Source organism: Ostrinia nubilalis, chromosome 17 (genome assembly GCF_963855985.1).
Source record: "Ostrinia nubilalis chromosome 17, ilOstNubi1.1, whole genome shotgun sequence".
Classification (NCBI taxonomy): Eukaryota; Metazoa; Arthropoda; class Insecta; order Lepidoptera; family Crambidae; genus Ostrinia; species Ostrinia nubilalis.
The window spans coordinates 373,987-397,735 of record NC_087104.1 but is presented as its reverse complement, the minus strand read 5'-3'; the positions used below and the strand labels follow the sequence as shown (position 1 = coordinate 397,735).

At 37.8% G+C, this 23,749-nt stretch overlaps 1 protein-coding gene across 1 annotated transcript in view; it reads right to left on the bottom strand.

Annotated features, from left to right (window-relative positions):
* The window catches only part of LOC135079791 (guanine nucleotide-binding protein subunit beta-5), a 434,210-nt gene that overhangs the window by 64,004 nt on the left and 346,457 nt on the right, over positions 1-23,749 (bottom strand). The window lies entirely within an intron of this gene.

Genomic DNA, 23,749 nt, shown 5'->3' with positions numbered 1-23,749 from the left:
TCATAAATAAGATGCGGGTTCCCAGTTTAATTAGCTCGAGATGAGTAAGTGTTCGATAAAATTAATCGATATTGCGAATTTACGACATCGTTAATCGCGGAATGATGGGAAATGAGAAGTATGATGCTACATTTAGATTTAGCACGCACAAGAAATGAGACGTGTCTGCTGCGTGCTAAGTCATTTCATCTGCAAGATTGTATTCTAGTGCAAAATTGAACGGTGGAATTCCAGGTTTTTACAATTATCTTCTTAAGGAGTGTCCATAAAAAGTTATTTTATTTATATTAAGCAGAATCTTTAGCGTTCCAACTGGTATTTCATCGACAAAAGGTCAGTACGTTTACGAAGCAAATTGAAAGTTAAAACAGCAAATCAACAGTTACCTTATTTACATTTACACTAAAATCCGTTTCTACAACTGGATCTTATCACAAACAATTAGATTAATTGTATCTAATTTCCTCCAATAACTTTACAGTTACGTTTCTCATTCGAATAGTTAAATCAGAAGTGTGTCAGTAGTGTGTTATCTATAAACTCAAAAGGGTACTCTTGATGAATCCAGTTTATTAATTGGAGCGGAGACATACCTAACGCAGGTATGGCTTTTGAATACGGAAACTATACATCAAATGAAGCTGAATCGATAGCCCCAATGAGTGCTTTCTAATGCTTTTAATGTAAGTCCGATTAGTGCTAGATCAGCTGCGAGATAATGCAGTAAAATCAGTTTTAATTAAACTGGCGCGCTTGAGGAGAAATCAGCATTGTGTGATATTTCACAAGAGAGTAGAGGCTATAAATCGCGAAGGGTATGCCTGGAATGATGATTCGGAAACACTCTGTCAGTTGAAAACTTACAAAGTTAAATACTGGTTTTGTTATACACAAAGTAAGCTTGGGAACTGCAAATGAGAAGCATTACAAAGCTATTAATGGGAACTTAATCCAAACTTGTAAATGATATAGCTAAGTTCTTTTAAAATTAAAAATCGAATTGCTATCATTAAAATTAATACCCTTAAAGAGTATTAAAAGTTTTCATAGCAGTTGTACAAGTTCCTTATCAAACTTTCTAGGTACCTAAAATTATTGCTATAAGCAGTGATAAACTTGAAAAAGCTATCACTTGTGAAGAAGTACAAAGGCCCGAGGAATGCTTGCAGGAAGAGCCGCGTTGTTTAGGGCCGGGTATCATTTGCTACCGCAATCAACGTAATAGCTGCGCCGGAGTTGATTCGATGAGCGTGGCGTTACCACTGGCTTGATGCTCAAACAACTGAGTTTGTGGAAGGTTTAAATGGTTGTTAAACTTTATACCCGGTTTCTGAATTGAGGTGTTACAGCAGACAATGAGCAATTTCAAGCTCATCTTATTCAGAAATTGGGCAATAATAAAAAAATTTAAACAACAACCAAAAATAATCTGGCCACACGTGAAAACATGAAAAGATTGTGTCGATGTTATAAGTTTTAATTTCGATTTACTGAAGATTTGAGACATTTTCAAGGCCAAACTCGGTAAAAGACATTCAGTAAAAACTGAAAATTATTTTAAAGGTTTGCTACTTCATTTAAACTATATTCCAGAACCATAAACCGATTTTGGTCCTAAAACCTTGGTAGCGCTGTACCGTGCGCACGCGCTTCTTTCGTAACTGATTTTATCGCTGCACGAATTTCATCTCTTCCGCTTTGATTTAGAGCTTCATTTTCTTAATCATTTCTCGGATCTGTTCCACAATTTTAGAGTTATATCAATCGGCAATATCTTCTTTAATTTAAGACCTTCTGATCTGGATAATTAGGTTTACATTCCGATGTGGCTCGTCAGACAGGTGGTTACATTTTTCTATAAACTGAATTACGGGTAGACGTGATTATAAAAGGATTTATGAATAAGCGGTTCATGTTGCGGTTGTGTTGGAATTTGAGGACATTAATTTTATTAGTTAATCAAAGCAAGTACCGAGATGCTTAACGTTTTAAGCAGGCTAAGACCACAGAAAAGTAATGAGATTAAACTTTTGTTTAAACATGCACAACTTTTTTAACACGATTGGGAATCACAAAACTGTTGGGATATGATCTCACTTCAAAATCTTAATTAAGCAGAGACTTCACCAGGGATTCGTAGTGTTGTGGTGCAAAATTTATTATTTGATTTACAGTCGTGTTAAATCAAAAGCCTAGATAGGGATACGAGCATCTGCCAGTGCAGACAATGGCCATGATGTACGGGACTCCCCATCAGCTGCGGTGCGGTAACGGTAGCCACCATCTTGGGAATACAGGCACTTATGTGACAGGGTACCTAGCCAGATCATGCACTATGAAGTACCTACACACGATAAAGCACATTGATGTAAGTAAACATAAATTTTCCAAAAATAACTTAGCCTAATAAATGTTCAATCATTTACAAGTTATATCCTGAAAATAAGCTATCAACAGGAACAACTAGAATATACGGAAACTGTATACCTACATTGTGCCGTGTGGGGACGGCCGTAAAAGAATACTTTTCCCCACCGCCCACAGGAGGCGTGTCGTAAGAGGCGACAAACTCCTGTAGCACCGGACGGGCAGCAGCGTCTGCGTGCGAAACCAAGTAAAAAACTGCGATCGCCAACCCGCCTGCCAAGCGTGGCGATTAGGGCAAAACCCTCCAAATGGTGGCACAAACAAAAAAACGGCCCCTAGTCCCCGGCGGCCCCACTATCCCGGACCACGGTAGCGGTCACGGTAACGGTGGGGCAAGGGGTGCGAAGAATCCCCGGGGGATGCCAAGCTACCAACACCGACGACCTCTGGCCCTGGCAACCTATAACGCTCGCACACTGCGTACAGACGTGAAGCTAATGGAACTCGAGGAAGAATTGAGCAGGTTACGGTGGGATATCGTAGGATTATGTGAAGTCCGAAGAGAGGGAGAGGACACCATAATTCTCAAATCCGGAAACCTGCTCTATAACCGGGAGGGCGACCAGCAGTCCCAGGGTGGTGTCGGGTTTATCGTCCACAAGTCCCTTGTCAACAACGTGGTCCAGATCGAGAGTGTTTCGGCGAGGGTAGCGTACCTGATACTCAGAATCACCAAACGGTATTCGCTGAAGGTCATACAGGTATACGCACCGACCACGGAACACCCCGACGACGAAGTGGAGACTATGTATGAGGATATTTCCAGAGCCATACATAGCTCCCGGTCCCATTTTACCGTTGTGATGGGGGACTTCAACGCGAGGCTAGGTAAACGAAGCGATAATGAGCCGAAAGTGGGGCAATTTGGGTATGGAGAGAGGAACGCACGTGGCCAACTGCTGGCTGGCTTTATGGAGAAGGAGGGCCTCTTTATGATGAACTCCTTCTTCAGAAAGCCAAAACAGCGAAAGTGGACATGGCTGCATCCCAATGGCGCTACAAAAAATGAGATAGACTTCATCTTGTCGACGAAGAAGCATATATTCAATGATGTCTCTGTGATCAATTCGGTCAAAACAGGAAGCGATCACCGAATGGTAAGAGGCACATTGAATATCAGACCCAAGCTCGAGAGATGTCGACTGATGAAGTCTACGCTCCGCCCAGCGCCCATCCAACTCCAAAACCCCGAAAGCTTTCAGCTCGAGTTGCAAAATCGTTTCGAATGCCTAGGAGACTGCGAAAATGTGGACGAATACAATGACAGGTTCGTGGAAATTGTCCAAACGACTGGGTCTAAGTTCTTTAAAACCCGTCGTTCAAAAGGAACCAAAAAGATCTCTGACCTCACCAATCAACTCATGGAAGAGAGACGGAACTTGGTTTTGCAGTCCTCTGAAGATGCTGCTCAGTATCGGCGCCTTAACAGACAGATCTCCAAGTCTTTGACTCGCGACCTACGCGTATTAAAGAGGCGATTGAGCGAAACAAAGGCTCTAAAGTGTTCGCAAGAGATCTGTCTGTTGGCCAAAGTCAACTGACCAAGCTGAAGACAGAGGATGGCAGAGCCATTTCGTCGGGGCCGGAGATATTGGAAGAGGTTGAGAAGTTCTACGGACAATTATACATCTTCCAGCGGCCCTGGAAGATGTCTTCAAGCTTCTGGACTGGAACGGATTTGGCATAAATATCAACGGCGAGTACATCACCCACCTTCGATTCGCGGACGATATCGTAGTCATGGCTGAGACCTTGGAGGATCTAGGCACAATGCTCGATGGCCTCAGTAGAGCCTCTCAACAAGTGGGCCTCAGAATGAACATGGACAAGACAAAAATCATGTCTAATGTCCGTGTTGCACCCACTCCTCTGAAGGTTGGAGACTCTACACTCGAAGTTGTTGACAATTATGTATACCTGGGACAAACAGTCCAGTTAGGTAGGTCCAACTTCGAGAAAGAGGTCAATCGTCGAATCCAACTCGGATGGGCAGCGTTCGGGAAGCTTCGCCATATACTCACGTCCGAAATACCGCAGTGTCTTAAGTCGAAAGTATTTGACCAATGCGTGTTGCCAGTGATGGTATACGGATCTGAGACGTGGTCGCTTACTATGGGCCTCATAAGAAGGCTCAAGGTCACCCAAAGGGCGATGGAGCGGGCTATGCTCGGAGTTTCCCTGCGTGATCGAATCAGAAATGAGGAGATCCGCAGGAGAACCAAAGTAACCGACATAGCTCGCAGAATTGCTAAAATCAAGTGGCAGTGGGCGGGGCACATAGCTCGTAGAGACGATGGCCGTTGGGGCAGGAAAGTTCTCGAGTGGCGACCACGGGCTGGAAGACGTAGCGTGGGCAGGCCTCCTACTAGGTGGACCGACGATCTGGTAAAGGTCGCGGGAAGAGCCTGGATGCGGGCAGCGCAGGACCGTTCATTGTGGAAAACCTTGGGGGAGGCCTTTGTCCAGCAGTGGACGTCATTTGGCTGAAAAGAAGAAAGATACCTACATTACGAACCACTTTACCTCTATAATATAAGCGAAGACAAACAAAACTGACCTTACGACTTTTCCGTTAAGCGAGACAGGGGCATCCAACCTTCACCTGCTTATTAGTAAAAAAAGCGGCTCCACCTCTTCGGAGGCGGTTAACGTGCCCTCAGGAAGCAATTAGTACAGGTTCTTAACTTTTTAGACCCTTTTGAACCTTATAAAGCAAAATAGCTTTTAAAAACACCACTGTACAGCTTAAAGTGCTACATAACAGTGGCCCATTCAAAGCGGTCATCCTTAAACCCGGCGTTATAAAATGACCAGTTTTAGCTGGAGTGTAACAAATTGTTTTATGTTTTCGTCTTATCTACAACTATGTTATAGTTAACTTGTCGTTTTTCTTTGTAAGCCCTACTTTTTATGTTGGGGATGCCAGTGTTTTTTTTTCACAAAAATAGTCATGATAATGGTGTAGACAAGATATTATGTAAGAGATTGGTAGCTTACTTCATGGAAAGTGTACTTCAGTAAGTTCTGTTCATTTGAACTGAAGATGTTTCCCATTATACTTTATGTTACTTTTAGTGATATTATAATCCCTTTAAAATTATGGATATTTGAGTTTTAAAAGATACTAGCGGCCGCCCGCGACTTCGTACGCGTGGATCCCGTTTTACCCCCTTCATCTATCTTACGCGGTTTAGATTTTTTCATACAAATGTTTTTTCCCGCTAACTCCCGTTCCCATGGGAATTTTGCAATATCCTGACGTAACTAAGCTTTAAGTTTACTAAGGTACCTGCATGCCAAATTTCAAGTGTCTAACTGAAGCGGTTTAGATTTTTCATACAAAAGGATTTTCCCGCTAATTCCCGTTCCCGTGGGAATTTCGGGAATTCCTTTCTTAGTGCACCTCTACGGTACCTAAGCTACGTTCCTTCCAAATTTCAAGTGCCTACGTTTAGCCGTTTAGGCTGTGCGTTGATCTGTCAGTCAGTCAGTCAGTTTCTCCTTTTATATATTTAGATTATTATTTATGCTGAATCGTAACGAAATCTATGAATAAATTAAAATTGCAAAAAGGGCAGCCTACAACGGATTATAAATATTATTAACGCAATCAATATAATATCACTATGAATTAAAACGTCACCTGTTAAATTTGTGTAAAACCCAATAAAAATAGAGATCTAATTACATCAATAATGCCTCAATACCTAATTCAAGTTATATGGGTTACTATAAAAGGTGCTTCTAAACGTAGGCGAAGACGTCAGAAGCAATACGAACTAAAATCACATTCAAATTAAGACCTTTCTGCGTTGACTTAAGGAGCAGCATGTGTAAGAATACAGTATTCTTTCATGATTGCCCGTATAAGGCTCAAGACGCCTTTATCGACACTTTTAAAAGCACCGATTAAGGGATATTGCCTAATATCGCTTTTATTGCCGGTGTGAAAAGCCGTTTAACATTGTTCTTTTGTCCTGAGGTTGTCTGGCAGATAACTTGTTTATCAAGTTAGTATTGTAAGTTATTAGAAAATCGAACTTTCAATTCGGAGGATTTAAATTGACTCTTCAAATATTAACCCGAATTGAATTTACAAGACGATACCTACTCTTGATGTTGCTGAGTTTGAAGGACTCGACCGTAATCTTAAATTTTGATGAGGATTACGTTTTTATAAATTAGCAATAATTTTTGTTTTCTAAAGAGAAGAAGATAAGGCATTACAATGCAGGTTTAAAGTCACCTGATTGTCACACCATATCTGGTACAAACACAACATACACAAGAATAACATAGTTAATTGGGTGCATGTCTGAAACAATAATTATTTAATTCTAATCTACACTGACGTGCAATCCTCGGTGTCAGGTGCTGAATGCTGATTCAAATTATAGTCTATCAATATTTACCTGTTAACAGCTAAAGCAATAATGGCTACGAAACTTACCCCGGTCTTGGCCTGCTAATAACATGATGATAATGACGTGAATGGTTGATGAGGCTCATGTCAAAATCAAACTCTCATCAGTTTCATAGATGATGTGTAGCGTTGACAGTGAAAACTGGAGGTAAGCAGGTCCATAATTATTGAGTAATTATGTTGAGGTGGATTTTTAAATGTCATAAAATGAGCTGTCAAAACGCACTTACAAACAAAGCGTTCTTCTCAACAGTTACTTTCTGGTATAGGGCAGAATTTCTGTACCCGATATTGATCTTACGTTACGTAAGATTTATCCATGCGTTACTACTTACCTACTTTTCACTAATTTTTTACGCAGTGTGTTACGTATTACGTTGGTTTCCTTCTAAAAAGGATTAGAAGCTTAGTCACGGACTATTATTTTCTTTTCTTTATCGTGTCTATTATTTCCCGAATAAAAGACACTGGTGCCAACCACAATTCGTTTTGGGCCAATCTCAATCTAACTGCGCTGTAATCAAGCGAACGTGTTGCTACAATTTGCTCGATAAGTATAACAAAAAGCAATGTGGGACTCGAGTGAATTCTGAGAACCGTATTAAATTATTATTCGTATCGACAACAATTGGTTTTGAATTATATGGAAATGGAAGAACGATTACCTCCAATTGAAACCGTAATGTGGCTTGAGGTTGCGAAGTATGCCGGTGTAACAGTCGTAACCTCTTAAAGTATTGCGTTCTTAAGTAAAAGTAATGGTTGAAAAGAAATTGAAAAGAAAATCTTAATGTAAAACTTACTTGCACCCATGGTCAAGATCATAGCATAGTTCTCTGTAATAACGTACCTGCAACAACAAACAAAAAGTTTCATTAGATATTGGTGTTTTAATGCACACTTTTGAACATTACAATAGTCCTCATTAATAACCAATAATAACAGAAACATTTATATTATGACAAATTAAAACAAAATCAACCACACAGTATTAATAAATATATTTAACAATACGCTTTTTCACAAAGGTTCTGTTTAGGCCCTTTTTAATAGAAAAGTAACTTATTGTAATTTATTCTAAGAATGATGTTTGTACACAATGCTGATCAATAGATGTACAATAGGCCAATTAACTAAATAACACCGTGACAAACATAACGCGTGTTATAGAGGTCGCTGTCATAGGTCATGACTTTGCCGAATTAGGACGAGAAACATTCGTCTCTATTATTATAATAAAACAGGTTATCATGCCATCTTATTATCTCGTATCGAACGTAACAAAGTGTTTTTGCATTTTGAATAGGTATTGAGTTCATTGTTGAACGAATAGGATCACCAAAATCAGGCACACAAAGCTTCAAAGGTATGTGCCAATGCTATGGAATTCAAAAGGATGTATTCATACCGAAGTTTTGAAGTGCCCTCCGAAGCATGTGATCATAATATAACTTTTCAGGAAAGTATGTTAATTGAAGCTAGCTAGACTCTATGAAGAAATCAGGAACATTTTCGCAATGACATTTTCCGTTTTGGATATCCTCTCTAGAAATCAAACCTGAACCTCCGCGTCACGTAAACTCTGTAAGCACGAAGGGTTTCATTTGTTCGTTCGTTTCAGCCAAACGACGTCCATCTGCTGTACGTCTTTGAAGAGTTTATTCTGCCCTTAACAATCACGAACTTCACACCTATCATGCGACATCAAATCATTTTATTATTATGATTTTATCAGCTTATCGCACTTGTCCCTCGACATCACGCCCTGTCCTTGTCTTATCGATTGACATACAAGCCTCAGAAGAACATTCACAAAAATAGACATTATTCATATGACATCAAGTGTGTGCCTCAGGTGTGGATGACTGTACAATTTCTTCTAGAGGTTTATTATAGTTTCTTCGTAACTAAGGTGACCGTGGAAAATCGCAGGTGTTCGTTATGCTGATTAAAGTTTCATAAATATTTTAATTTATTGAATGTAATGGAATAAGTAACAAGAATAATAAAGAAAATAACAATGCTCAGGCTTTGTAAAGGAAAAAAAGGTGTAATAATAAAAACTTAAATGTCAAGCTAAGTGGTTAAATAAATACTGACGTGAGAAAGCTATAAAAAACATTTACATATGGAATTACAATAGTAAAATAATAAAGTCTGGATAATAGGCTTGGGAGATTCCTCTAAAATAGTTCTGTGTAAATAATGGTCTGATAATATTGGTGTACCTATGATTTACGTAAAAAGCCCTACTTTTTGACACATTGTCATTACTGTGACAATTTCCCATAGTCAGCCTGCTACGGCTCAAATTAATGAGTGAGCACGGCAATTTGCGGATAACCATGGCTAATGTACAGTCCGACACAAAAACTCTCGTATTGCGTGTCAAAGCGGACGATTGCCCGGGGACAGTCCGCACGCAAAAAACAACTTGACTTGTTACGGGTTCAACAAAAGTGCAGGGACCTACTTGGGATTATAAAAACTCGATAGAATAGATATTTGAACCTGTGATTTGGCCCTGGGTTTTAGTCTAAATTCAAGGATGTCCTATGCCCGTTTTCACCATCATTCCCTAATTTTTAACAGATCCCTATGGTAACAAATAACAGGAATTTTGTTTTCAAAAGGGTCACTTAAAAATTAGGGATTGATGGTGAAAACGGGGCACTAGTGTCTCAAATAGGCCATTTCATTTTCTAACTAGAATTTAGCGGACTTGTCGCCTTAGATACAATGTCAGAGAGCTTTTACAGTAAAGGCTTATAAGTGGCAAAACAAGCTTACATTGCTAGCTTGTAATTTAATTAGGAAATAATTACATTGTCGTACGACTTTTTTGCTTATAAAAAGTATATTTTATCGAGCGACCTATTAAACACACTAAAAAACTCAGCTGATATTAGCTCTTGTAAATAAGAAATGTATTCGACTCCATCCCTGTTTTTAATACGTTTATTGCCTTCAATAATGACTTTAGTTAAAAAATAACAGAGCAGCGACTTTGAATAGTAATTACAGCAATGGTCACGTTTTTGCCGCGGATTCGCAAACGGATGGACGCAATTATATTCTGTTAGTTTTACAGAATCATAACGGTTTCCGAATAAGTTGCTTTACACATATTAAAAAGGAATGTAAGATTTATTTCCAATGAAATTAAATGGACTCGAAATGACCGCCAACCATCTTTGCCCTGCCTGAATGGCCAAATAGATTTTATGGAAGAAATTAATGGTTGGGGTGAGTTGTGTAAAGTTTCAGCCAAACCAACGCGATCACATGCGATCAGCTGGCGTGCAGCGATGGCGATCAGACTTAAATGCATTGAACGCCATCGCTGCACGCTGGCTGATCGCGTCGGTTTGACCAAACCTTAAGTATGTGACGTGACACGCTTTAAGTTGTTGAAATTAAAAAAGTCCTGAAAATATTCAAGATATATGGTAGAGTCAAAGACTGCAAGTTTGTCTTTCCGTAAGTACAATGGAGATATCATCGTAATTTCTGCCTATCCTCCTATCCACTACTAAACACAGGCCACTCCATTTATTTCAATGAGCTCCCCGATCCTCAGTTAAATTGTCAGTCAATCGTTGATTTTTTGTGTTCCCTGCTCACGGAACATGTAAATAACCTTTACCACTTACAATACATTATCCATCAGATACCCTCACGGAAGCCGACGCGAGGCTAAATGAAGGCGTAACGCGCCGAATCACTCGCGATCGCATCGAGTTGCGTGCGCGCAGGACGGGCGAAGCTTTTGCGAGCTTTCAGCGTTTTGTTTTACTTAGTTGGAAGATTGAGCTTTTTATTTGTGGGCAATTTGAATACCTAATAACTCTGAACAAAGGAAGTTGTACAGTTAGAAGGATTTTTGGAAGCTTGCAAAAGGGATAATTATTACATAATAGAAGTTAATGTTCTTCTTGTATATTCAAAAAATTCATACTTAAAATTAATTCATAATAATAATTATGTATTATCATTATCATTTATAATTATGTATTAGAAAAACGTCGCGGGACGGTACGCTGCTCTGCTGTGTTTCGGCCCGTGCTTCATATATTTACGTCAAAAAAATAGATAAACTGTGCTTTCCCTACTCACCCAGCGATCAATTTACTCGGAAACTTGTGATCTATATAGTGATACAAACAGTTTTTGTGGTGTTTATTCGTATCGCAGTGATATGATTAAAAGTATCTCACAAGGAAGTTAATTACCAACCGCAAAACTACCTACATCACCTCGCACCGTGAACACTGCGCCCGAGTCAAACCGAATTTCGCCGAAGTGTTACGAGCGCTCGCGCAGGTAACACAATGAGCTTACGGCGAACACCGCCTCATACGACACTGACAAGAGGAAGCGGGAGCGGAAGCGGGTCAGTACCAGACTCACCTACTAATGGAGACAATTCTACTACCAATGTTAAACGCCAAACAAATGTTAAAACCAGGAAACAAAAGGAGCGTTGTGAGCAGGTGGAAATCAAAGATGATTTGCCAAGTTTTCGCGCAGAAATAATGATGTTCTTCAAAGAATTTGCTAAAACTCAAAATGAAAATCTATCGACCATTAGGGCTGAAATCAGTGAAATCAAAGATGAAATCAAAGCTATAAAGTCGGTGACTGAAAAATTTACCGTACAGTTAGAACAAGTAAATGATGATATTAAAAATATAAAATCTGATAACACAGTCACACAACAAAAAATAAAATACTTAGAAAATGAGATATTGCAATTAAAGCTGAGCGATACCTTGGATCAGTCGACTTCTAAATCGCTCCCGCTTATTAATGAAAACCTCATCCTCGAGCTAAAGGAACGTTCCGAACGCGAGAAGAACATCGTTATCGTAGGAATACCCGAAAAAATTGACAAAAATTATAATGCTCGACGCAACCATGACATCGAAGAGTTCTCAAAATTAACAACTCCGATACTGAATGATTGCCCGAAACCATTAAAAACAATACGACTTGGCAAATACGTTCCAGGCAAAGACCGCCCATTAAAAATCTGTTATCATAAAAGCGAAACGGCAAAACTTATACTACAAAACAAGACGAAATTCCCGGAAAATATCAAGATCTACTACGACCAGACACCGGCACAAAAACAATACCTACAGTCTGTTAAGGGAGAGTTAAGTAATCGTTTGGAAAATGGCGAAAAGGATCTGATTCTCAAATATAGCAAAGGAGTGCCACGGATTGTCAAAGCCAAAACTAGCCAAAAAAACTGAGTTCTGCCTCCCCACTAAAAGAAAAATGCGCAAAAAGATTGGACCATTGCATTGTAAATAAATATGAAGACATTCCACTTATACCTTCATCGCTACGATTCTTCTACACTAATCTACGCAGTATACGTAGTGAGGGTAAATTCGATGAAATAAAGTGCCTACTGAAAACAATACCTACGACTACACACTTGTTGATATTTACGGAAACGTGGATCATATCAGAAAATGATGCAAATTTTTATCAAATCCCGGGATACAAACATATTTATAACTACAGACAGAACAGTAGGGGTGGTGGCGTATCTATCTTTGTTCATGACTCGATAAAATTCAATGTAACAGAAGATTTGATTGAAAACGGTGACCATTATTTATGGATATACGTGGAAAAATTATCACTCAATATCGGAGTTGTTTATAAGCGTGATGGAGATTCTGACATAGATAGTTTCCTTGACATCTACTCATCGCAACTGGAGCAGCGTAAACGGACTCTTGTCTTTGGCGACTTCAACATAGATTTACTTAAGAAAGATTCATACGTCACGAAATACATCAATGAAATTAACGAATGCGGATACAAAATCCTAAATAATATTAACCCAATTTACTGCACGCGAGAAACTAGCTCAACAAGGACAATAATAGACCATGTTACCACCAATATTACTAATCATTCTTTCAAGTTGTCTATCATAGAATCATCCCTATCGGACCATAAGCAATTATACCTTGAAGTTGGGAAGCTAGCACCAAGAAAAAGAATAAAAACTAATTATACGGCACTGGATTATGATAAACTATACGAGAGCATATCAAAAACACTACACAGCGTAGAGGACAACTACTGTGGCTTAGAAAAGTGTATATTACAAAGCATTGAGACAAGCAAAATAGAAAAAACGAAAATACTAAATCCACCACAGAAGGACTGGATAAATAAGAACATTATAAATTCAATAAATACAAGAAATCACCTGTGGAAGGAAACTTTAAGAAATCCAGGAAATGAAGAATTGAGGAAATGTTTTGTAAAGGAGCGAGAGAAGGTCCAAAAAATAATCAAGACGTGTAAGGAAAGCTACTACCATAGCTTATTCCATAGAACACAGAATCAACCTAAAAAAATGTGGGAAGTCATTAATAGCCTTGCATCAAACAAAACTAAGAGTAGCTCTGCTCTCCCAAACCTAATATCTAATTCCAAATTAATAACTGACGGCACAGAAATATGTAACTTGTTTAACTGTTTTTTCTCTTCAATTGGTTCAGAACTAGCTAGTAAAATACCACATGAATATCACAGTTGCACAGAAAATATTTTAACCTATGGACAAAACCACTCACATGATATTACGCTTAATGAAATCCAAGCTTGTAGTACAGACGAGATAAGTAAGATAATAGATGACTTGGATGCTAACACAAGCACCGGTTTAGATGGAATCTCCACTAAAGCAATTAAATGTATTAAGAGTCTAATCGTTGAAAAGTTAGCATCTTCAATAAACACCTGTCTTAGACTAGGTATTTTCCCTGATACACTTAAATTAGCTAAGGTTAGTCCTATACATAAATCGGGTCCAAAAACTGACCCCAGCAATTACAGGCCGATATCAGTGTTACCTGTAATATCAAAAATATTTGAAAAACTTTTGTACAATCGGCTTAATGACTATCTTACCTCAAATCATTTTCTTATCGACGAACAATACGGATTCCGCCCAAAATCAAGTACACTAACAGCTGCCATAGACCTAATAACTAAAATTAAAACGCATATTGACAAAAGAAATATTGCGTTAGGTATATTTATTGATTTAAAAAAAGCTTTTGATACTGTAAGTCACCAAAAGCTACTTCTAAAGCTAAACGACATAGGTATCCGAAATAAAGCGCTAAATATATTTGAATCATATCTGCAAAACAGGCGTCAAATTGTTAAACTTGATGATTTCGTGAGCAATTCTGAAGGTATCTCATTTGGAATACCCCAGGGATCCATACTCGGGCCATTGTTGTTCCTGATGTATGTTAATAACATCAATAAAATAGGCCTAACCGGCTATCTCACACTATACGCCGATGATACATGCTTATTTTATTTTGGTCAATCCATCCATGAAATCATCACCGACGCTCAAAAAGACCTGGACTTGCTAAATAAATGGTTTCTGCAGAATTTGCTAACAATTAATACACAAAAAACGTCATATATGATCTTATCTGCAAAAAATAAAGTAATACCCAAATATAATGCGCTGAGAATAAATAACGTAACTATCAAAAGATCCTACCAGGAAAAGTACTTAGGGTTACTTATAGATGACAGATTAACTTGGAGACCGCACATTGACTATGTTAAATCAAAACTAACATCATTACTAGGAGCACTTCGAAAGATTTCACATTGTATTCCGAAACAAATTAAACATACTGTCTACAATTCCCTGGTAAAATCTCATTTAGATTATCTTATTGAAATTTGGGGATCTGCTGCACCAACCAATATTCATCCATTACAGAGAACCCAAAATAAAATTGTTAAAGTCTTATTCCATTATCCTTTCCACACGCCCACTAATGAACTATACGTAAAAACTAAATTATTTAATTTATCACAGCTATACAGATATAATACATGCATTTTGATTAAAAAAATTATAACTGACACTATTAAAACTAATATAGAAATAAACATAAAGAGTAATACACATAACTTAAGAAATAAATTTAAACTCAAAACAATAACGCCAAGGACCAATTACGGAACAAAAACATTACTGTTTGAGGGAGCACAGCTATTCAACAGTTTGCCTGACGACTTGAAGGATTGTGAAAGTTTACATATTTTTAAAAAGAAACTTAAGATACACATAGCAGGCTAATTTGTAACTTATTTATTAAATATTTTTTAGTATCTCATTATAAGTGAAATGTAAATTTCTTATGAGAATAAAGTTCTTTAAACCTATTTCAGCCACAGGATGTCCACTGCAGAATATAGGTCTCCCCCAATGGTTTTAATGCTTTGGTTCATAATCGAGCTGAACAAATTAAAATTCTTTATTGCTAAGTGCATAATTTAATGGTAATTTTAGGAATATGTTTCGATTACAGACATGATGGCAGATGAGATGTATTACCATCTGAATATTTTAAGTTATTACTATAAGCCCCATTTTCTAGGAATTACTTATTATATTCATAAATGATAAACATTTATTCCTGGAACGAAAGCTAGTTATTATCCCGGAAATGCCCAGTTACTGAAGGGTTCCCTCTTTATAATTTATTCGCCGTAATATTAGAGATGCCCACTATTACTGGGTGTATTACTATGCGCTGATCACATCAGCTTGCGTGCGCAGACTTGGTATTCTAGAATAAGTCGTGTAATAACATTGTGTAGACGCCGAGCTCGATAGGACTAACTTAACATGTTCGCTGACACGCTAATTGTACGTTATATTTATATTTCACAGTCTGTGCTCTTCTTTTTTCTAATAGGCACTAGGTAGTTGTATAATCATGTTGTATAATAATCATCCTAGACTGCATCTTACTTAATACCCGGTGCGATTGCGGTCAAATACGCCTTGTCTTGCATAAAAAAATGTAGGTACCTTCCTACCTTCTTAATATTCTGTGGTACTGTACTACCTAGAGGTAGACGTGTAGTGTAGAACAGATTAAGATCGCTTCTTTCGCGTGATTTCCAGTTTTGATGTAATGATAGATTCTTGGTGGTATCCAGCATTGTGGTACTACGTGGTACCCCTAAAACAAGGGCTACACCAGAGCTATATACTGAAAAAGGCAAGGCATATACTAAACAAGGACCAAGAGGCTCATCTGTATGTTTTGCGACGGCTTTGCGTGAGTTCTGTAGCACGTAGACGATTAATCATCAGGAACACAACTACCAAATAATAAGGACCACAATCAAAAATCAATTACCTTTGTAATTCGGAGTAAGTATTAGATTTTTTGTCTAATTTGGGCAAACAAAAAACATCTAATGATGATAATGATTCGGGTCGACAATCGTGCGCTATGGCACTCAAAATTTCTGATTTGGAGCTGGAACTAACGTGCTACGAAATAATAATTTTCATGCACACCTCCTTATTCTGAATGCACCGTTATTTTCCATTTCTTAGCTCTCATGATTGATATAGGTATAGCCTGACCAGGAACATAAAAACCCTGGCATAGAGGCGCGTCAATCGCATTTGATAGTGCAACACTGAGTACAGTCGTACCTGTGTTAAATTAATAGGCTAACTTTATGTATCAGGATTCAGGATTACGGGCTAATTTGATATTTTCATAAATTAACCAAAAAATATTATTATAGGTAACCTGGTTTAAATAAATTAAATGAAACCATCAATCGAGCTAGTAGGATTTATTTTATTATTCATCAATAATCAAATTCAGAACTTGAATATTCAACTGCAATGTTTGGTCATGAACGCTTCAAACTCGGTACTTCTTTCCCAATTTCATAAAATTCAACACTTAGAAAGTGACAGAAAATTTTAAAATAGGTAGTTGAAACAAACCACAGCTAATTTTCATAGTGGACTGTACTATACGATAAACATGACAGTCAATTTGACAACCTTTGTCGGAAACATTATTCAATGAAAATATTGTCCGAACCCTTAGTATTTCTCTTCGACAAATACTTTAACACATTGTGAACCACTTTTCTTTCACGACTATAAAAAGATTTTAGCAATTTTATTCACAAAATCAATTGCGCACATTTAAAATAAAGTTTGTTTACACTTTGACAGCAATAGACTGACATGCAAGGTGACATGTCAATGAAGTTTTCAGTTACTGTTGCCATTAAAAGAAATTAGTACCATTAGTTTTCCGCAACATGGCGAGGGTTTTTATGTTCCTGGTCAAGCTATACATAGCATTTCTAATTACATATTTTCATGTGGACATCAAGAATAAAAGTACATGCCAGCAGCGAAACATTATGCGGCTTGTAAGCTTTATGATTATGTAAAAAGAAAAGATAGAGCTAATAAGTACATGTAAAAAGAAGAAGTTTAAAATTGCGTAAACTAATAAGTTTAAATATAATATCGTGTCTGCAATACTGATCGAATATAGTGTGATGCAAATAGTTATAAGCTGTATGTGACATATTTGTTTTCTGAAAAACTTCAACGTTTTAGGCTCTACAGTGTTAAAGGGCAGCGCAGGACCGTTCATTATGAAAAGCCTTGAAGGAGGCCTTTGTCCAGCAGTGGACGTCATTTGGCTGAAACGAACGAACGAACAATGTCAAACCTCAGTGACTACGACATCGTAGCGACATCTCTCCAGCTTCTCGAATACGGTTTCGTCGAGTTGCGCGCGCGCATCCATCACGCATTGTTTACGCTTGTCGCCGCGAAGTGATTTACGTAATAACTTATTTAATTATATTTTAATATCACGTCTTTGAAATCACTGTTAGATTGCTTCGTATTTCTACTCGTAGTAGGTACCTAAGTGGAAGGGTATAGTATACTTATTTACTCGTAAGCATGGAACTTCTAAGTTGAAGTTTCAATACTAATTCCCCAAAATCTAGAGGCAAAAGTGAGGTTGCCTATTTTTATGAATAAATCCTTGAACTCCATCTGCAGTGACCCGCAATCATAATCTACTTATGCATTAACGAAATATCTATGAGAAACCCACAATAACAGCGATTTATGGCCTCAATTGTTTTACATAACTCACGGGAGAGTAATTGTTTCAACACCACCATCAGAGATAGACGATAGACAGCGTTTACCGCCTTCCGCTTTGAAAACCCGGGGCGGGTGAGAACATTCTGATTGAAAGAGTTCCGTACTAACAAAGTTTAACATATTTGTATTATAAACTAGCTGACCCGGCAAACTTTGTTCCGCCTTAATGGCAATAAATAAGCAGACTTTTTTTTTATTTCAAACGGGATAAAAAGTATCCTATGTCCTTCTCCTGGCTCTAAACTACCTCCCTGACAATTTTCAGCTAAATCGGTTCAGCCGTTCTTGAGTTATAAGTGGAGTAACTAACACGACTTTCTTTTATATATATAGATAAGTAAATATCGAATATCTTATGCTACTGAAGCGCTGAAGCGATTTCAATTATTACAAAATTTTATTATTTCAAATGTTTCCAACTTGGATGTGGTGGGAGAAGACTAAGGGAGATTGTAAAAACGAACATCAGGCCTCCCCAACCTGTCTGGCCAGCGTGAAGAGTGTAGCCTAATCCTCGGGGCAAATGGCCTCTGGTAAATTAGACGAGGTTGTCCTCCCACACACAGTAGAGACAGAATGACTCGATATTTTTTTTATTTTTTTTTATGTGATAGGAGGCAAACGAGCAGACGGATCACCTGATGGTAAGTGATAACCGTCGCCCATTGACACCCGCAGACCCAGGGGCGTTACAGGTGCGTTGCCGGCCAAAGCCAAATAATGTACAGTCACGGAATGAAAAGGTTCGTCAGTTTTCAAATTGATTCCTTCAACGAATCGCGAGCACATATTACCTTTTGAAACTATGTTACAGAATAATCTCGAGTTAGAGAAAATAATCTTTAACTGTTCGTCAGTAAAGTTCAAAATTATTCAGATCAAAATTGTTTGACGATTTATCTTGTCAAGAAGATTATTATGATTGATAAACTAACACCTTCTTGTTGGTTCAACCTGCCATTATTATTTCTATTAAATAAAAAAAACTATTGTCAATTGGTCAATATCATCATTGCATTGCACTGATGGGATAGAAAAATAAACAAGCAAAACCTTATTCGTTAGCAAACGTCATGAATATTTATTTAAATGTTAGCAGCACTGTTTATTGCACTGTTATGTTGGCAGGTATGACTCTTACAGTACCTAGTGCAAGCGAAAACCGACACTAAGGTGACGAACCTTTTCATTCCGCGACTGTACTTATCTTTAGGTATTAGTTTACTTACCTCATCTTTCAACTTCAACAAATACTGATGATGATGATGATGATGATGATCCATCCGACCGATTTCGGCCATGGCGACCACTCCGACTCCTAGCTGTCTTGGCGGCGCTGGTGTGCCCGAATAGGCTACGTAAGCCATCTTCGGGCACAACAAATACTACTATAGTACTAGTTGAAAACTAGTTTATAATGTATTTAACTAGTTTTCAACTAGCACTCACATTGGCTGAAACCTCAGATCATAGAAAGAGAATAGATATGAAGTCGCGCGTAACTACAACGAGAACCAGTGTCCCCACATTTCCCCCACCACAGCTCCCACACACATATTCAACTGTGTAAAAACAAAGCGACTGAGAGTCTACGACAACATGTGCAACCGGCTTAAAAGTGCTGTGATTGGCCAGAAGGCGTGCCTTATGGCCAATCAATGGCCGCGTGACGTGACGCACACTTTGAAAAAAGCAATTAGAGAGAAGAAAGATAAAATGGAGTCGATAAGATATCGATACTTTAAATCCTGGGGGCAAGGCTCGAAATTGGTTTAAAAAATGCTTGTATGAAAACCTTTTTATTATTATACGTTATTATTATGTTCTTTAACGATTTTTGCATAAAGGAGTCAGTTCCATTTTGTATGGACGAAAAACTCAGAATCAATTATTGGGACTAAATGAAGTTACCTTATATTAATACCCCAACCAAAGCTCAATGTCGTTATCGATGGAGTATAGAAGTTATAGACTGACAAAGTTTGTATGAAAAGTCATGGGTTAAGTAGGTACTTGCGATTTTTACCAGTATTTACAATATTGGTAATATATTATTATTTACTTTAATAATAATAACAGGATCACTGTAATTATTATTAACTACTATCGCGCATTAACTTTTTAATTATGGCGAAATTCGTACCGCCTATGTTTATCAAAAATAATGCCTATATTAGGCTTTCAACTAGCTCTTATAGTAATTACATAGTTGACAGTTACTAATCCCTTCTACTATTGTTATTGTTTTTGTAAAAACTTAAAAATCGCAAGCAACTCATGATTTTTTCATTCAAAATTAGAAAATAGAAAATAATAATTTACTTCTATTTATCGATAATAGGAAACCGTATTAGAACACGAGCCCTGCACTATGTTACGACCGGCACATGCGGCCGTACTGTGTATTTTCACGCGTCAGTGGATATCGGAAGAAATAAAATACATTGCGCAGTAGTTACGCATGACATAAAGTGGTTGCTAACTAAATCGTCAATGTACAACGTGTTTGAATTTTTATCACCACTAATTTCGATATCGCAGTAAATGTCACGGCACTGAATTCGTTCGTAAAAATGTTTAGTTTTTTTTATTTATAAGCAAAATACCAATGGATTTGCAATACTTACATGTGGTAAATGACTTCATTGTTCCTGTAGTTCTTCGTTTCACTTATGTTATTGCACGTTACGACGCATTATCCAACAATATCGGAGAACATTTCCTCAGTACGACTGAATCGCGACTAACCTGGCGTCGCGGGCGATGTTCGTTTCTGGGCATATCGCGGAGACACGCGCCACGCCCCCGTTACACATCTATTCCCTTCTATGATCTGAGGCTGAAACTAAGATAAAACTTTCTCAACACCGTCGATCAAATGAACCCTAAAGAATCTGTAGACTCCCACACTGTTATAAATTTGGATCGCCGTTTGTTCGTAATAGCTCATAATTTCGGGGTCCGGAACCAGCCAAATTGGAGCAGGTAGAGGCCCAAGAATCCGGGGTTTGAACTTAGAGCTGGGACGCCACGAGATGGGTGTTATTAACTATTGGCCCCATGGCAGACATATGGTATAACTATGCTTGACTTTTTTATGCAGGACAAGGCAGGTGACCGTAATCACACCTGATGTTAAGAGGATGCAATCTAAGATGGATAATTGCTTTGTAAATGCCTATTTACTCACCTTGAAGAGGCCTGAATGATAGCAGCAGACACCGATTTCCAGTTCCTAGCTGTTCGCATTATGAAAGAGTTAACAAAACGCCTAAATCATCACGATTGTCTAACATCTGACTAGGTAACTTTAAGATTAAATCTTAAAATGTACCCAATACTTAACGCAAAGCATCAAGACACAGTTTCAGCGAATAGGCATGTGCCTATGTGTCTTTTCCTTTTCCACAACATTCTGGAAAAGCTTGCTTCATGAATAGGTTACACTCTGGTTAGTCAACTAACAAGTTTGTGAGTTAGGGACTCCCACTGGATGCCTGATTCAGGCTGATCTAACAGATAAATGAAGCCACTAGCGGCTCGTCACGTATGTGCGCGCGACACACACTTTATTAGCCGGTTAATCGCACACTGGGGTGCATACTAAGTAATTGGACAAAGAAATTAAAATACATTTATAAATTAATTAAATTAAATTACTGAATTATAAAATGTTTTACAAATGGAATAAACTTAGATGGACTGAAATCACCATTTACAGCGCGATGTTGACTGCCAATAAAACTCCAGTGATTTTGTCAGAAAGTTAAAGATATTCAAGGAGAAGTTCGAGATGAAACAACTTTCGGCACAAGAAATTAATAAAAAAGGTTGTTAATAAGTACATACCTAAGTTCTTATTACAATTCTAACGTGGATTTTGTTATTCTCCTCTACAATTTTATCACACTGTGCAATTGCAAAACATGTAGAATGCGATAGAAAGCGGTCCTTGCCACATGCAAGAGTACACATTAGCCTTATAAGCTGCGCACACGCATAATAAGCCGACACTTGCCTCCATTACAGTTGTAATTAGGCCCCATGAATTCACGTGCACTGCTCACTGTGCAGTAAACTTTATGACTGTGATTTAATATTAAAAACTGTAGCTAAATTGCTTTATACGTCCGAATGATCGGCAATATGTCTGTATATTGATCGATATCAGCATAAATCATAAAATGATAGCATCACCATAACGAAATACGATTTCTTCCTGTCATGTCACATGCCTATGGAGGTTCATAAAATCTGACGCCAAAGTTGTTACAACCAGCATGATATAAGAAGAAAAACCTTAATGCCCTTCAGAGAATGGTGTATCTCTTAGTTGGATGCTCATTTATCATAGAAGGGAAGATGAAGGGAGGATGGTAGCATATCAATATAACTTCTTCTCAGGACCCTATGTTGTCCCGAAGTGGTGGTAGGGCCAGCAATATTTGGGACGTGTACAAGTGCCCTGGGAAGGGCCCTTAGGCCCTTCAGTACTTATACTGAATAAATATTTTGATTTTATTTTAACGTTTATAATTATCAGGATATCCAATCTCTAGCCATATCTTAACCACTAGACTGCATTAGCCTTATAGGCCAACTTGCGCGTGTTTCGAAGAGCTATAAACTAACACTTGAAGCGATAAACGGGACTTTACAATTGTAATTAGGTCCAATCGTGTTACTTGCATTAGCTGGTGTTGAAATCGCATTTGATTTACATTGGTTAAACATTTATTTTTATATTCTTGTCTAGGATATAACTTACTAGTTGGGCACTTAAAGACTGCGTTTGATCAAAATCGCACCTGTTGGTATCTTAATGAAAAAGATAAGATGGAGAAATAGTTGGTTACGATTCAGCAATCAGGTTGTTACATAAAAGAGGGTTTACAAAGTGTTCCGTACATTAGGCATATTGTGTCTATGACAGATGCCACCATGTTTATCCTTTATGACCTAATGGTAGAGCCATTACCACTGTCCATGGTCATCTGCAAAATCAAGGTAATTACTACCATCCGTCGTTTTTTTTAAATTGCACTCTTTTTTCCTTAGAGTTAACCCTTTTCACATTTTGTGTACGTAAGTATTTATTTTGCTCGTAACTATCATGTCATACAAATAATAAAATTGTATAAGATACAACTGCCTGATTGATGGCAGGCTAATTATTAGGAATAACATAGAAAACTCATGGTGGATGAATGTGTAAGTATAAATATTCTAAACAATTTTTCATCAACTTTCAGCCTGTTTGGACTGATTTTTCTAATAAATTTAACATCAACCGGTCTAGTATTTAACCTAAACTTAATTAATTATAGCTACCGTATAAAACTGTGCCCTCTTTAAGCATGAATTCTCGTTCGATATGAACATTTTAATGAGCACTATTAACATCGAATACCGCCAAAGCTAACGCGCCTTGCCAATAGCGCATGTCGCTCTGTCCGGTATTTAGCAGTGTTTCAGCCAGAATTTCAAAGCAGATATTTTCAAATAATACCCATTTTGTTATTAAACACGATATTACTTAAACTCTCAAAACAGTTTTGGAAAGATGACCTAATAAATGTTACAGGACGGGGCATCCAACTTAGCAGTAGACGTCCCGTGGCTGAAATTATGAAGTAGGTAATTTTAATACATTTTAGAAACAACTTTGGACGAAATCAATACGGAAATTAGTTATTCCTTGCACCAATTCAAAGTTGTATGATACTTATAGCTTTATTGACACAGTTTAAATTGATTCTGATACTACTTCAGAATCGATTCCAGAACCTCTGAATTTTTAAACAGTTCCACGAAGGCGTTGTGACTCAATCTTGTAAAATGGCCTCCATCATGTGTTATTTTAATGGCTTGGAGTA